This window comes from Mesoplodon bidens, assembly GCF_964165515.1.
Source record: "Mesoplodon bidens genome assembly, chromosome: 10".
Taxonomy (NCBI): Eukaryota; Metazoa; Chordata; class Mammalia; order Artiodactyla; family Ziphiidae; genus Mesoplodon; species Mesoplodon bidens.
Window position 1 is genome coordinate 81,135,581 of NC_138172.1, and position 14,930 is coordinate 81,150,510.

The window sequence follows — 14,930 nt, forward strand, 5'->3', positions numbered from 1 at the left end:
AATAACACTTTGGGCCCTTGTTGAACCGACTCTGTATTTGTCTGCTCGGACTGCCATGGCAAAATACCACTGGCTGGATGGCTTAAACAACATAAATTTATTCTCACAGTTCTGGAGGCTGGAAGTCCCAGATCAAGATCTGGAAGTGTTTGCTTTCTGGTGAGAGCTCTATTCCTGGCTTGCACATGTCCACCTTCTTGCACATGTCCACCTTCTTGCTGAGTCCTCACATAGCCTTTCCTTTGAGCATGTGCAGAGAGAGAAAGAGCTCTCTGTCTTACACTTCTCATAAGGCCACAAGTCCTAGTGGATTAGGGCCTCACCCATATGACCTCATTTAACCATAATTATCTCCTAAAGACCCTATCTCTAAATACAGTCAAACTGGGGAGAAGGGCTTCAAGATATGAATTTTGGAGGGACACAGTTCAGCCCACAGCCAACTCCCAAAGGATACATTTCAGGAAGAAAGAAATTGAATACAGAAGTAAGGAATGGGATGCAAAAACAACAGTGAGCAAAGAAACTGGTAAACATAAAAGTAAATCTAAAGAAGTCAATACAAATCTAAAGAAGTCAAATCTAAAAAGCAATAAGGGTACAAATGAACTTATCTACAAAATAGAAATAGAGTTGCAGATGTAGAAAACAAACTTACGGTTACCAGGGGGTATTGGGGAGAGGGATAAATTGGGATATTGGGATTGACATATACACACTATTATATATAAAATAGATAACTAATAAGGACCTACTGTATAGCACAGGGAACTCTACTCAGTACTCTGTAATGGCCTATATGAGAAAAGAATCTAAAAAGAGTGGGTATATGTGTATTTATAACTGATTCACTTTGCTGTACACCTGAAACTAACAACATTGTAAATCAACTATACTCCAATAAAAATTTTGAAAATAAACACATTAAAAAGAAATACAGCGGGCTTCCCTGGTGGCGCAGAGGTTGAGAGTCCGCCTGCCGATGCAGGGGACACCGGTTCATGCCCCGGTCCGGGAAGATCCCACATGCCACGGAGCGGCTGGGCCCGTGAGCCATGGCCGCTGAGCCTGCGCGTCCGGAGCCTGTGCTCCGCAACGGGAGAGGCCACAACAGTGAGAGGCCCGCGTACCGCAAAAAAAAAAAAAAAAAAAAAAAAAAGAAATACTGATAATAATGACTAATTTGGAGGGGGGCAAAAACTAGATGGAAATAACTAGCATTGTCCAATAGGACCTTCTACAATGATGTAAATATTCTATATCTGCTCACTTCAGTTTGGTTGCCATTAGCCACATGTGGCTACTGAGCACTTAAAATGTGGCTATGTAACCAAGGAACTGAATTGTTAACTTTACTTAACACCAATTAATTTAAATTTAAGTAGCCACATGTAGCTAGTGGTTACCATATTATACAGCACAACTTTAGGTATAGTAAGTTGGCAAATTGCTAGCGCTGATCAAAGTTAAATATTTTAAGGTCTTTATTTATTTGGAAGGAGAATGACATTTTGAAAGCAGTTAGGTTAAAAATTTAAGGGTAAAGACTAGAAAAATTGAAATAAAATTTATCACTGCCAAAGCAATAAAAGGAAAAGAGGAATAAAGAAAACACTGTTGATACACAGAAGACAGGAAAAGAGGTGGGGAAAAAAATCAAAGAAAAGCTGGGTAAATAGAAAGCATAAGAACTATTATAGAATAAATAAGAAATGAATTGGTTTATTCTTATAATGGAATACAGAAGTTTAATCAAGAGAATGCCGAGTGAAAAAATCAGGTAGCAAAAGATACGTACAGTACCTTTTATATAAATGATCTCCTGGCCTCTCTTTTAAGCCCTCCAAGCCTTTCCCTCTTGCTTCACTGCCTTCATGGGTCCTCTTTGAGACGTTCAAAAATTGAAACCTTGGGGACTTCCCTGGCCGTCAGGGTTAGGACTCCGCGCTTCCACTGCAGGGGCCTCTGTTCCATCCCTGGTCGGGGAACTAAGATCCCACATGCCGCGAGGCATGGCAAAAAAAAAGTTGAAACCTTGAAGCCTTTTCTTCCTCCAACCCTAAGCTGGGACACTCAAACTAACTTCTGGGGGAGCTTTGTCAGGAAAACAAGGGAGACAGACTAAGGACTAAGTCTGGAAATGGGAACTTTCTGGGGGGCCCCAGAAGCACCACAGAATCCTGCACCTGACTTGTCTTACTGTGGGAGCCACGGCAGGGAGCCACGGTCAAGAGGCTAGCAGAAAAGGATGTGGCAGTCCCTGACACCTAGGGTTCATGCTCTTCCTCCCCTGTGTCTCCACTTGAAGTGTGGAGCCCCCAACAGCCTTCTCACACCCAGCCTCGGCCTTCCAAAGACTGCCCTGTTCTTCGTAACAGCCCTCTCTTTTCAAGAGGAGTCAGCTGGCGCTTACAGCTGTGGGAGGCATCTTAGCAGAGACAGCATTCTGGCCCAGCAAGATATTTCTGTCAGCTGTGCTGCGGGAACTGCTCTGTTCTGTTTGATTTCCATTGAAGGGACTTTCCAACAAAGGTGTTTGTGCAAACGGTATGATGGAGGGTGACTGGCCCCACCTGCTTCCTCATTGGCCAGCCAGCAATTGACCAATTTTAGCCTGGCTTCTGCCTGCACTAGGCTGTGTCCCTAAAGGGGACCCCAGCCCCTTGCGGTCTTTGCTCAAGAAAATACAGTGCTGCCAAACCACAAGATATATTTAGTCCCAACCTACATTGCCAAACTGTTTTCAGTTATTTTCCATTCACACCCCCTCCTGTAATTTTCCATTTCCCCATAGCCCCCTTTTTAGCTCCCACAGTTTTCCCTAGCCTCTTTTTGTTCCTCACTTTCACTTCCCTATAGCTGCATTTAGTTACCTCTGTTCTCCCTTTTAAAACTTCAGCCACCTTTGTCTTAGTTGGAGTTGAGCCCAGTTTATTTTGGGTCTCGCTTCCCTACTGCAGTAGTCTGAATAAAATCTGTCTTACGCCTTCAACAAGTGTCTGGTGCTGTTTCTCTTTAACAGGGCCAGTCCAGGACTTCCACTGATGGCTTCAGCCCTCACACCCCCAGGCCAGGAGCCAGCAGGATATCCCAGGCACCACAGCAGGATCCATCTGGGGTCCACTGGGCCCCAGCAGAGAGCTGACACCTGCTTGCCATCATGGAGGAGCCTGCCATTAAGAGGCGCCTGAAGATGATTCAACTCAACACTTCAGTCTATGAAGATGTGGCCGGGTGTCTTCCAGTGCAGGAATATGTCTCGTATACATACCACTGTCATATCAAGTTCAAGGCCCTCAGGGTGCCTACAAGAAGGCCCACATGGCTATTCTGTGCTCTGGGCCAGCCCCTCAGGACTGCCCCTTCCATGAAGAGATGGATTGGGTGCTGCAGATCAAGAGATGGATGGGGTGCACCAGCCCAGCCAACCTCAGGGAGCAGACCCGGCCATGGGATCTTGACCACCACAACCAGCTGACCCAGGGAAGAAAAAAAAAAGTCATTAGCAGAAAGATGGGCCAGAAGGGTGCTCTCCTCAGCAGCAGCAGCAGCAGCAGAGGCACCAGAACCAGAGGTGGAAGATGGAGACAGAGCATCATTTTAAGCTAGAAATGGAAGTGTTGGAGCTGCCCAGTGACCTCCGGCTTGAAAGCCCGGCTGGTACCCAGACCAGCAAGACAACCGAGATGGAGATTAGCCAGGATGCCTAAGAAACTGGGCCAGGTAAGTGGCCAAATGTGTTCTACCAAAGCCCTAATGCCATGGGACTGGGTGGAGAGGGAAGTCACAAGTGATAAAACCCAGGTTGAGATCCCCTCAAAGGACCTGGAGCTCCTGAAAATTTAAGAAAGCATGGTTTCACTGCTGGTGTTGGAGCCTGCATATTAAAGCTGGAAAGGACACTGGGAGACCATCCTTGACTCTTACATTTTACAGATGAGAAGACTAAGCCAGGGGAAAGTAATTTGCAGAAGGTGACAGACACTACAAGTTGATGCTAAGGCTGACACTAGAACCCCAGCACAGTGACCCTTCCACTGGCTTATAACTGACTCTTGCCTTCAGTGTACTTTATAATGGGGTATCATGGTAATCTCTTCTAGTCTTAAAACTGGGGCTTGGAAAAAATGGGATAAGGAGAACAGCTAGTATTTCTCTCTCTCCTCCAACACAAGTCCAGAAGGGACCAGCCTCCAGACAGAAACCAGCCTCAGAGAGAAACTTCGTCATCAGCTCCTGGGGTGTCTACAGTGCCCCCTAGAGCACAGGTAGGCCAAGTGCGCCAGCTCCAGCCCAGAGCCTGACCCTCAGGTGCCACCTGACTGTTGTTGCCATGATTGCCACTGATGTGGCAGCGAACAGTTGCCTAGCCAGTGAACTGGCCTGGGAATCAGCTGCCCGGCTGCAGGGCCACTGAGACCAGCACAATTCCCACATGGCCGTGCTGGTCCAGATGGTCCACCTACACCCAGCCCCAGGAGGCAGTAGCCATTCTTCAGGACAGAATGGGCTGAGGGTGACAACTAACTGCCTGAACCTACACTGGAACGTTCTCTCTTTTCTTTTTTTCTTGAAAGAAATAATTTTTATTTATTTTTGGCTGCGTTGGTTCTTCGTTGCTGCACGTGGGCTTTCTCTAGTTGTGGCGAGCGGGGGCTACTCTTCGTTGCGGTGCACGGGCTTCTCATTGCAGTGGCTTCTCTTGTTGCCGAGCACAGGCTCTAGGCGTGTGGGCTTCCGTAGTTGTGGCGTGCGGGCTCAGTAGTTGTGACATGCAGGCTCTAGAGCGCAGGCTCAGTAGTTGTGGTGCATGGGCTTAGTTGCTCTGCACATGTGGGATCTTCCCGGACTGGGGATCGATCCCATGTCCTCTGCATTGGCAGGTGGATTCTTATCCACTGCGCCACCAGGGAAGTCCAGAACATTCTTAATTGTGTGATATTATGGTAAGCATTTTGTGTATGAATTTTTTTAGTCTTTGTAAGCATAGATACTGCCTATTTTAGGCCTTAAGGTCTCAAAGCATCCTTGGTGTCTTATTTAGGGTGATATAGTAAAGAGAGTAGAATACACAGATAACTCATAATGCTCACCTCCAACTACTAATCCATGGGGATAGGTGTTTTAGTGGATATTTTCAAACTCCCTGAAGGGAAGACAGTTACCTGTGATGCTCTCTCACCAAATGATGGTAAAGCCATGGGAGAGTTTCTCTCTTTCTGTGCCTTTGACTGTCTCAACCTCTGCTCCATTGTTCAACTCTCCCCTCAGCCCAGGCCTCACTGAGATCATACCCAGACCTCTAGGTAGGCACCTGCCTTCTGTGGTTCCAGAAGGTTGAGAATGGCAGGGACAGGAGAAGGAGGGCCCCTACCCTCTTCCCTTCTACTGCCACCCAGCTCCACCCAGGAACTGGGACTGACTCTGATCATCGGCCAAACTCCCTGAGGCTCCAGAGAACGCTGCTGGGTCTACAGTGAGCAAGCATAGTGACAATATTTTCGCACGGGAAGTAGAGCGGTGCCGGAGCTCCCTGATCTCAGTGGGGCTCGCTCATGTTACAGAGAGAGAAGTCGAGGCCTGGAGAGATTCCAGGACCTTGGGGTCCTAGGAGATGGATGGACTTCCCAGTTCAGAACTTGTCCAAGTTTAGTGTCAACCCAAAGCTTACCTTAATCTCAACAGACCCGCAAGTACTATGTTCCCAGCAGTATTCTCTCGGCAGAGTGTGGCTGCAAGTGAAACGTGGGCCTGAGGTGTGCTTTTACTCTCCCGATCCAAGCTTTGAGTGCCACCCCTCCCCACTGGTCACTGATTCCAGCTGCTTAGGGTTCTGGGGCCCCAAGACCAGCCTTCCTCTCACCTTAAGCCTGAAACAGCTCAGGCCTAGGCTTGTTCCTCTTCCTTCTGACCCCCAGATTAGTAAATAAACACCTGCCGCATCTCAGCAGTGTCCCCTAAGCAAAACAAATGCTTCCTTCTCTGCCTTATTTTCATCGTTAATATTAAAAACCACACCACCACCGCTCCCGACCGATAAACCTTAAAGGAGGTAAAAAGAGTAAGAAAACTCTTTTTAAATTACACTTTTTAACTCCGAGAGCTTTCTCACTGTGGTATAGTCTTCACCCTGTAATCCTCCCCACACCCCACTACCCACTTTCCCACCCTCCCTCCACACACACCCACCCTCCGGTGAGGTTTTTCACTTCTAGGACATTGTGTGAGGGAAGGAGAGGAAACTGGAAAAGGCGAGGGGCACACGGTAAACACAGCAAAATCAAATTACAGCTGGGTCTGGGGATTGTCCAGCTCCATTTCTAAAGATGGGGAAGCCAAGGCTCCTGTCCAGCTCTGCAGACCTCCAGCCCGCGGTTTGCCTCTTACTCTTGCAGCTCAGCATCAACTGGGTGGGCGACAGTGGGCCGGGAGGAGGGCTGAGAGGGGCAGAGGAAAGGTTCTTGCCTTCTGAAAACTGCTGGAAAGGGCAGGGCAGCGGCAGAAACTACCTCTCCCCGTAATCCCTCAGGTTAACCCAGCGTGGAGAACAGACAGCCCCATCATCCAATGAGCTACTGGCCTTCAGTCCTAGGACCAGCACGACATAAAGAATTACTGAAAGGGGCTTCCCTGGTGGCGCAGTGGTTGAGAGTCCGTCTGCCGATGCAGGGGACACGGGTTCGTGACCCAGTCCGGGAGGATCCCACATGCCGCGGAGCAGCTGGGCCCGTGAGCCATGGCCTCTGAGCCTGCACGTCCGGAGCCTGTGCTCCGCAACGGGAGAGGCCACAGCAGTGAGGGGCCTGCGTACCGCAAAAAAAAAAAAGAATTACTAAAAGGCACTGACAGCTGTTCAGATAGTTCTTTTACATGTGCTTCCAGTAGCCCCAGCACACATCGGGACCTCTCCATGACCTCCTCTAGGTCAAGCCACCTTTTCTGGAGGTGCCAAAAGGTAGCACGGATGGCAACCCCGACGTCATGGAAGGCACACCAAGCCCTAGATCTACCCACACGGTCAGAGGCACCGGGGAAGCCAGCCAATACGGTCCAACAGCTGCTTTCTGCGGCACAGAGAGAGGCAATTTCACGTGGGCGGGCTCCATTTGAAGCTGGGGGGCCAGCTTTTTGCAGATGCAGTAAAATGTCTCCTGAGACATTCGGAAGGCTTGCTTCCATCTGTGGGGCTTAGTCTACACACTCAGAGGTCCTGCCAAAGATGAGGCAGTGTGGAGAGAGCCCTGGTCCTGGGGGCTCTTCTTCCAAGGAGGCAGGATACAGTGGCTCTATAAGCAGGATGGCTTGATTCAGTTGGGTCAGAGCAGCCACCTGTCAGCCTCCCCACTGTCAGCCATAGTGTGGCAGCCATGCGGCCACTCCCCAGCTGGATCACCGAGTGTGCTTGGGAGTTGTGGGCATCACTGAGCTGAGCTGAGCAGCGGTGTGTGGGTGTGTATGCTTTTCCTCATGATGGTCAGTGACATTCTTCTCCCCCAGGTGGGTGTGGGCACCAGGAAGCTCAAGGCTGAGTTAGCTGATGAATATCAGGCCTGCCGTTATGAACCGGCTAAGGGTGTGAATGTAACTACATCTGTGTAAACCACACATCTGCATCCTCTGCCCATTTTCTTACAGACTCAGCAATACAAGAGCCAGGATAAAATGGCTCGGAGGAAATAAAACTAGGTTCTTAGTGGGGATTTCAGACTGTCTTCTTTTCTTCACAGACAGACTTCCTCTCCTTAATGACTCCTTCTAAAGGACTTTAAATTTCACCAGGCCTTCTGACTCTCTTCTCCAAGCAAACACACTGGTGAAATTCTATGGAAAGTCCCCTCCCACCCACTAAAATCAAAGAGTGCCCTGGAAAACCAGACTATTTCACAGGTTTTACTTGCCCTGATCATGCAGTGCTCCCACAAGGAAACACATGAAAAGATAGTATTTTTTTGGACAAAAAGACAAGATCATTTTCAATCTCAGGTTCCTGGCTTTTAGTTAAAATTTTAACTCTGGATTTTGACTTCATTATTATGAAGAAGGGCCTGCTTCACAGGAATGCAGAAAAAGGACAGATGAATTATTCCTTAGAGCTTTCAGGATGAACAACCACAAGGAAGAACAGACTTTAATATTAGCACTGGCTATTTCTAGATCTGAGAGTTCTGGCATTGCCAACTCACGTGGAATGCCCTTATGAGCTCCTAGAGCTGGAGCTAAGAGGCTGCAAAGGACTTCTGCTCACACCACTGCAGTGCCTTTCCTGATGCTTTTCCTCCTAATGAAAATCGACTTCCATAATATTATGTGTCCCTTAGGCTGCTCTTTCTCTAAGAGCTAGTGTCCATCTTAGACAGGAGTAGGAGTCAGAAGATGATGCATTTGTATCCTAGCTCTATAGGCTGTGTGATCTTAGGAAAGTTACCATCCCTGTCTGTTTTTCAAGTGAAAACAAATAGGTTAACTCACTTAACCCTAAAGTTCCTTGCTGCGCTAACATCCTCAGGTTCGTTTCGAAGTCCAGATCCCACACAATGTCCGCTGAGAAGGTGGCTGAAACTCTACATCTCAGAGCTTGTCTCCAAGTAGTTTAATAAATATAGTGTGGTAAACATGATTAACTGAACAGTGCATTCCACGAATATTTATTGAGCCTTATTATGTTTAAGGAATTACAATGGGCACAGAAGATAAAGTGAAATAGCCATCATAGATACTAAATTTCATGTTGGTTATTGGATCAGCAGCTTGGAGAAGGAATATGCAGTATTTAGTCATCCTCTTCTATGTAGCTGTTTGTAACTGAAAAGTCTGCTTGCTGTTAATTTTTGACTTGGGCAGGACTGAATATTCTGGCACTTAAGTCTTTAATGATTTAGGTGATTCCTTTTATGGAGTAATTAAACATATTTCATAAAACTCTATCTGGGGAAGAGTTTATTGGTCACTGTCACAACCTTGGGGCTGACTGTAGTCTCACTGTAATAGCATATTCCCTGCCCAACTGTCAGGAAAAATACTCTCACTAAACTTTTGGCATCTTCCACTTGGAAATGACAAAGTAGCTAACCCCCACTGATCAAGAGGAAACGTGAGTTTCTCTTCCGCTTTCTTTGCCTTATGATTTCCTTTGGTGTGAGACGTCTTCATGACCCGTCTTCCGCAATACCTCCTCCTAACGTGTTCACAACTCCGGGCTTCCTCCTTAGGTACTACTAACACCTTACTATCCTAGATGTCAGGGCTTTTCACAAGTCATTTAAACTTCCTCTGAGCAGTCCCAGACTGATCTCACTAGACCCTATGAGAAGAGATGGAGGTGAAGGGGAGTTTCCAGCTAATTTTTTCCCCATCCCATTGCCTACATACGAAGCAAGTGCTTCTGCTGCTAATAAGCTGCTTTCTACTAATTGGTTGATGAAAAGAGAAAGGAAAACGAAGGTTCCTACCTGGCCCCGCCCCACACCTTAAAAAAAAATGGATGAAGACGGTTTAAGAACTTTATTATCCCATTTAGGTTCGAAACTTCTCTCACAGAAGCTGGTCCCCAGATCCCTTTCTCAAATCCCTCTGTTCTGCCAAAGGTTTCCTTTCCCTCCCCGTACCGCGCCGCCCACAGTTTCTAAAGGAAAAGGTGTTTTGTTAAACTTGAAAACCTGCACTACGTCTTTGCAATGCAGGTGCCACCGATGAACAGAAAAGACTGACCTAAAATGCCTCGCTTTCCCTCCTCCCGGGTTCACCTCGAGAGGGACTTATGTTCACCGAACTTGAACTTCAGGCTCCAAGTGGAGGCAGGTAAGAACCCGCGGTCCTCGCCCCGCCCACAGCGCCCCCATCCCCAAGGCACTGGAAGCCGGTGGTCCTCGAAGTGTCCACCAGCAGCCCGCACCTACCCTGCAGCCCAGACTGCCCACCAACCCGCTCCTCCTCCTCCCGCCCCCCCACCCCCGCTCCTCCTCCTCCTACCCCCGCCCCCCACCCCGCGCTCCTCCTCCTCCCGCCTCCTCCCCGCCCCCCCAACCCCCGCCGCACTATCTCCGACCCTCCTCAGGTTCTCTTCTCTCCCTCCCTCTCGTTCGTTCTTCGTTTCCCTCCTCCTCGCTTCCTCCAGGCCTACCTGAGTCACTTTTTTAAAGTACCTTTTTTTCTTTTTTTAATTTCCAGTTAACGGGAAGGTTTCAAAAGGAGTCAGAGGAATCCCCTCCTGCCGTTTACCTAAATTCGCCAATTGTCTCCTTTTGCCCCGCTTGCCGGCCTTTACCCTCAGTAGGAGGGGCCCTCTCTCCCCCACCAGGCCACCCGGAGGTCTGTCCCGGCCACCCACTGAGGGCCCTGCAATTCCAGGGATGGGAAGTTGACTTTGACGTTAAAGAAGTTAAAGAACTGCAAAACCCTCCTCAGGAGGGAACAGATTTCTTCCAGTACCTTCTTAGACCCCGAAACCCTGGGCCGCTGACTTTGCCACTCTTCACACTTGAAGTGAGTTTATCAGCTTTTCTCCAGTCAGACTCAGCTAAAAGCAGATCCTCGCGCGAAGAAGAGTTGATCCTCAGAGACAGGTCCAGGGCGAGGGTGTCGCCTGGCAGGGACCACCTGAATTGGATTCTGCAGTTTGGGAACTTGGCGCTCACCAAGGGAAAGCTAGAATGAAAAAAGTAGAGAACAGGGAGAGAAGAGAGAAAGAAATAAGTTCTCCAAGGAAAGAACAAAGACCTAAACAAAACAAAACCTACACGTCTGGCTTCCCACTTCCTCTCTTTGCAGTAAACGTTTCCCTGAGCGACTACAAAACAAAATTCACGTAAGTGATAGTTCTTGGTGCAAGAAGTCAGCCACCAGGGGACGTAGACTGTTGGAGAAATGTAGGCTTAAATTCACCCTGTAACGACAAAATTACTCAGGCTTTGTCAGCGCTGTTCTAGTTCTGTTGCTTCTACAACCAGCTGTGTGGCTTCCAGAGTCCAGTGTAGACGACTGGGAGGCTGTCTGCACCTGGGACGTTGAACAGTCTCAGAGTCCAGGCTCATGGGCCGGTGGGCTCAGCCTGAAACCGCACACCTCGGATGGGACTCGAACCCACAGTCTTCCAACTGAAACCACACAACTTGTCTCAGGACTTAATGAAGCTCAGGTTCTTCAAGTCTCGGCACAGAAGGAATTCAGTGAGAGGCAAAGTGATAGGTAAGAAATAGATTTATTAATAACCTTTGTAAAGAGGTTTCAGGAAAATAGGGTGCAAGAGGATGGTCATGCCCCAGTCTCAGATGAGTCCCTGGGACAGGCTGTCAAGTGAGGTCCTTGGCTTCAGGCAGGAAAGAATTCAAGAGCAGACCCATAGTAAAGTGAAAGCAGAGATACACATTCTATAGACAGAATGTGGTCCTTCTCAGAAGGCGAGAGCGACCCCAAAGAAATACGGGATAGTTAGTTTTTATGGGCTGGGTCATTTCATAGGCTAATGAGTAGGAGGATTATTCTAACTATTTGGGAGGGGGAGGTAGAGATTTCTAAGAACTGGGTCACCACCCCCTTTTTGGCCTTTTATGGTTGGCCTCAGAACCATCGTGGTGCCTGTGGGTGTGTCATTTAGCATGTTAATATATTACGAGTGTATAATGAGGCTCAAGGTCTACTGGAAGTTGAATCTTGCCGCCATCTTGGGCCTAATGGGTTCTAACCAGTTTATGTCATATCCTCAATGGCTATGTCATTCTTTTAAAGGTTGTGTCCTGCCCCCTTCCCTCCTGTCTCCAACATGCCTGTAGACTTGTTTTCTTTTAATTTTTAAAAATTAGTTGCTAACCTTAAAATATTAGATTTCTTATAAAAATCTAGATTTTCAGCTTTGGGGGGAAAGAAAGATTCATTCTTTCCATCAACACTGGACCTTTATTCCCCACCTATTAGCAAAAGACAGTTATTAGATACGTTAGATGCGGTCCTTACTGCATCTGCAGCCAGATGCACACGTTGCTTCCTGCCAGGTCTCTGTGAGCATTTGAGTGTGGGCCTCTGCCCTACTCCTCCGCTCCCTGGGAACACTCCTCCCCAGAAGCCTGACCCTCATCTTCTGCACTTAGCCTACTCTCATACCTCCCAGGGACTCTTTGGTACCTTGACCTGCCTCTCCCAAGTCATGAGAAAATATTTTGGGAAGCCAGGTTGAAGCCATCAGTAGCTATAAAATGTATGGAAACTGAGTGATGAGAAAAGGAAGTGAATATGGTCATAGACAGTTAAACAAATTTTACTTCATCAACACAGATGAAAAGGAGTTGATAAAAGACTATCAGAAGACATATGAGAGGATATGGTTGTGATTAACATTGGTATCCTGTGTTTCATTCTTTCCCTCTTCTAGTCCCATGACTTTTAATAGTTTATTGAAAATAATAATAATAACTACAGCTCTATTTATTGAATATTTACCATACACAAGGAACAGTGAGTTTAGTACTGTTAATATCCCCATTTTGTGGATGAGGAAGCTGATGCCTAGAGAGGTCAAGTTCCTTTCATATGTCACAAAGCTAGTGAGCACTGGTGGAGCTGGGATTTGAACCCGGGGTGTGATTCCAGATTGGGAGCTCTGGTGTCTGTGCCTTGGAACATCCTGAGGTCAGGGAACTGAGTCTGCCTTCTTGTATCTCTCCAGAGAGAAATAGATGCTCAGAAACTATTAAATGATAGGAAGTAAGGAAAGGAGAAATGGGGGTGGAGGGAGAGAAAAGGAGAAAGAAAGAAAAGAAAAATGGTGGTGAGAGGGATAGAGTTACCTTTAGGAATATGTAAAGCTGCCCTCATTCTGATTGATTACCTGGGAAATACCTACTCTTATTTCCAGTCCTAATCTCAGTGGTTCCTCCTCTGTGAATCCTTTTCTGACTCAGATGTTAAGTGGCTGCAGCACTGCACCTAGTTCATGCCTCCATTGTTGCACTTTTCATGATTACTGTAATTTTACATACCTGTGTTGACTGAAGAAAAACACAACCTAAGAGTTTCAAGTTAAGTTTTACTCAGGGACCTGACTGAGGACTATAGCCTGGGAGACAGCCTCTCAGATACTCTGAGGATCTGCTCCAAAGATGTGAGGGAGGAGCCTGGATATATAGTTTTTGTTGAAAAAAAAAAAAAAAAAGAGCATCAAAAGATCACTGCTAAATACAAAAAACCCAGGAATCTCAAATTAATGATTTTAGTGCTTTTCTACATATGGGAAGATGCAAGAGTCTGGGCTCATTGAAATTATTCCTTTGATATTCATCTTAACTTTGTAGAGCCAGTATCCTGTTTTTCTCCATGCTGAATTCCCCAAAGGACACACCATCAGGGTCAGCTGCAGTGGCTGATGGCTTGACTGTGGGCAACATTCATTGTTTACTGGAATGGCAGGCAACATTCCCTTTCCACACCTCTCTCCCATGCTAGGCTCTGAGCTCTTCGAAGGTAGGGTCTCTCTGGCTGCTGCCTAGTACTTAGTATGGGCACAAAATCTGTAAATCAATGAATGGCCTTTTATGAGGCATGATCACATATTAACAAATAATACCCTCCTATCCTCTTACTACTCAGCACCTGCTTTTTGTATGGTTTGAAGTGAAATTTAGGAGGCCTACAGAGGAGTAATGATGGTCGCCTCCATTTTATATTTGTGCATTCTGAACCCACGAAGTCAGAGAGAATAGGAAGGAAAAATAGGAAGAGGGTTGCAAGACCAAGGAAGCTTCAAAGCTGTATATGCCACAACTTCTACAGGCAGCCTGTTTATTCATTCCACAACTATTAAGCACCTACTCTGTGGTGGTGCTGTGCTTGGCAGTCAGATACAGCTGTAAGCAAAATAGTCAAGATTTCTTTTCTCATAAAGCATAAATGCTAGTGGGGGGAAAAGAAATAATAAACAAGTAATTAAACACATACATAAGATTTTTTTAAAATAGTAGGTTCTATGAAAGAAATAAAGCAGGGAGGTGGAGCAGAGTGAGCAGGCTGGGCACTCTAGGATGGGTGATCAGGGAAACCTCCCCTGTGGAGGTGACCTTTAAGCTGAGACCTGAATAATGAGATGGAGCCAGACCTGAGTATCTGTGGAGAAGAGTGTTTTGTGCAAAGGGAACAGCAAGTGCAAAAACACTGATTAGCAGGTATACTATTTTTATTTTTATTTTTGGGGGCCACGCCACGTGGCTTGCAAGATCTTAGTTCCCCAACCAGGGATTGAAGCCGGACCATGGCATTGAAAGCACCAAGTCCTAACCACTGGGCCAACAGGGAATTCCCTGTTTTTAAATACAAGCAGTATGATCCCTGATATTCAGGCCATTTATAATGTGGCTATGCATCTTATCTAACTAACCTGGTTATCTCTTCTCTCATTAGCCACCCCTCCCTTTAAAAGACCTAGTGCCCTCCCCCACATCCAAAATTCATCCATGTCTCTGATTTTTTTTTTTTTGCTCTTCTTTCTTCTGAAATATTCTTTTCTCTCCTTTGTCCTTCAAGGCTTACTTAAAATTTCATCTCCTCCATTAAAAATTATTTTTCACATGGAGCTGTTCAGTACCTTGACTGCAGTGGTGGATAGGCAATACTGCATGGGTGATAAAATTGTATAGATTTTAATACACACACACACACACACACACACACACACACAAATGAGTACAAGTAAAACTGGGGAAATCAAAATCAGATCAGCGGTGTCAATAACCTGATTGTAAAATAGTACTATAATTTTGTAAAATATAACTACTGGGGGAAATTGGACAGTGTACAGAGGAGCTCTCTGTTTTATTTCTTACAACTGCATGTAAATCTACAATTGTCTCAATTTTTTAAAGTAGGTAACCAAAAAAATTATATTTTTCCTGGAAACGAGGAAATTTTAAATTCTTTATTAATTTGAAAAAAATAGATTTTCAATT

The 14,930-nt window shown here is 46.5% G+C and overlaps 1 pseudogene across 1 annotated transcript; it reads left to right on the forward strand.

The window, feature by feature from the left end:
- The first annotated feature begins 3,044 nt into the window (after positions 1 to 3,044).
- LOC308624307 lies at positions 3,045 to 7,599 on the forward strand (annotated as a pseudogene). Its single transcript has 4 exons — positions 3,045 to 3,604; positions 4,356 to 4,516; positions 6,925 to 7,017; positions 7,498 to 7,599. The product of its transcript is annotated as an uncharacterized misc_RNA (transcript).
- Positions 7,600 to 14,930: the final 7,331 nt, after the last annotated feature.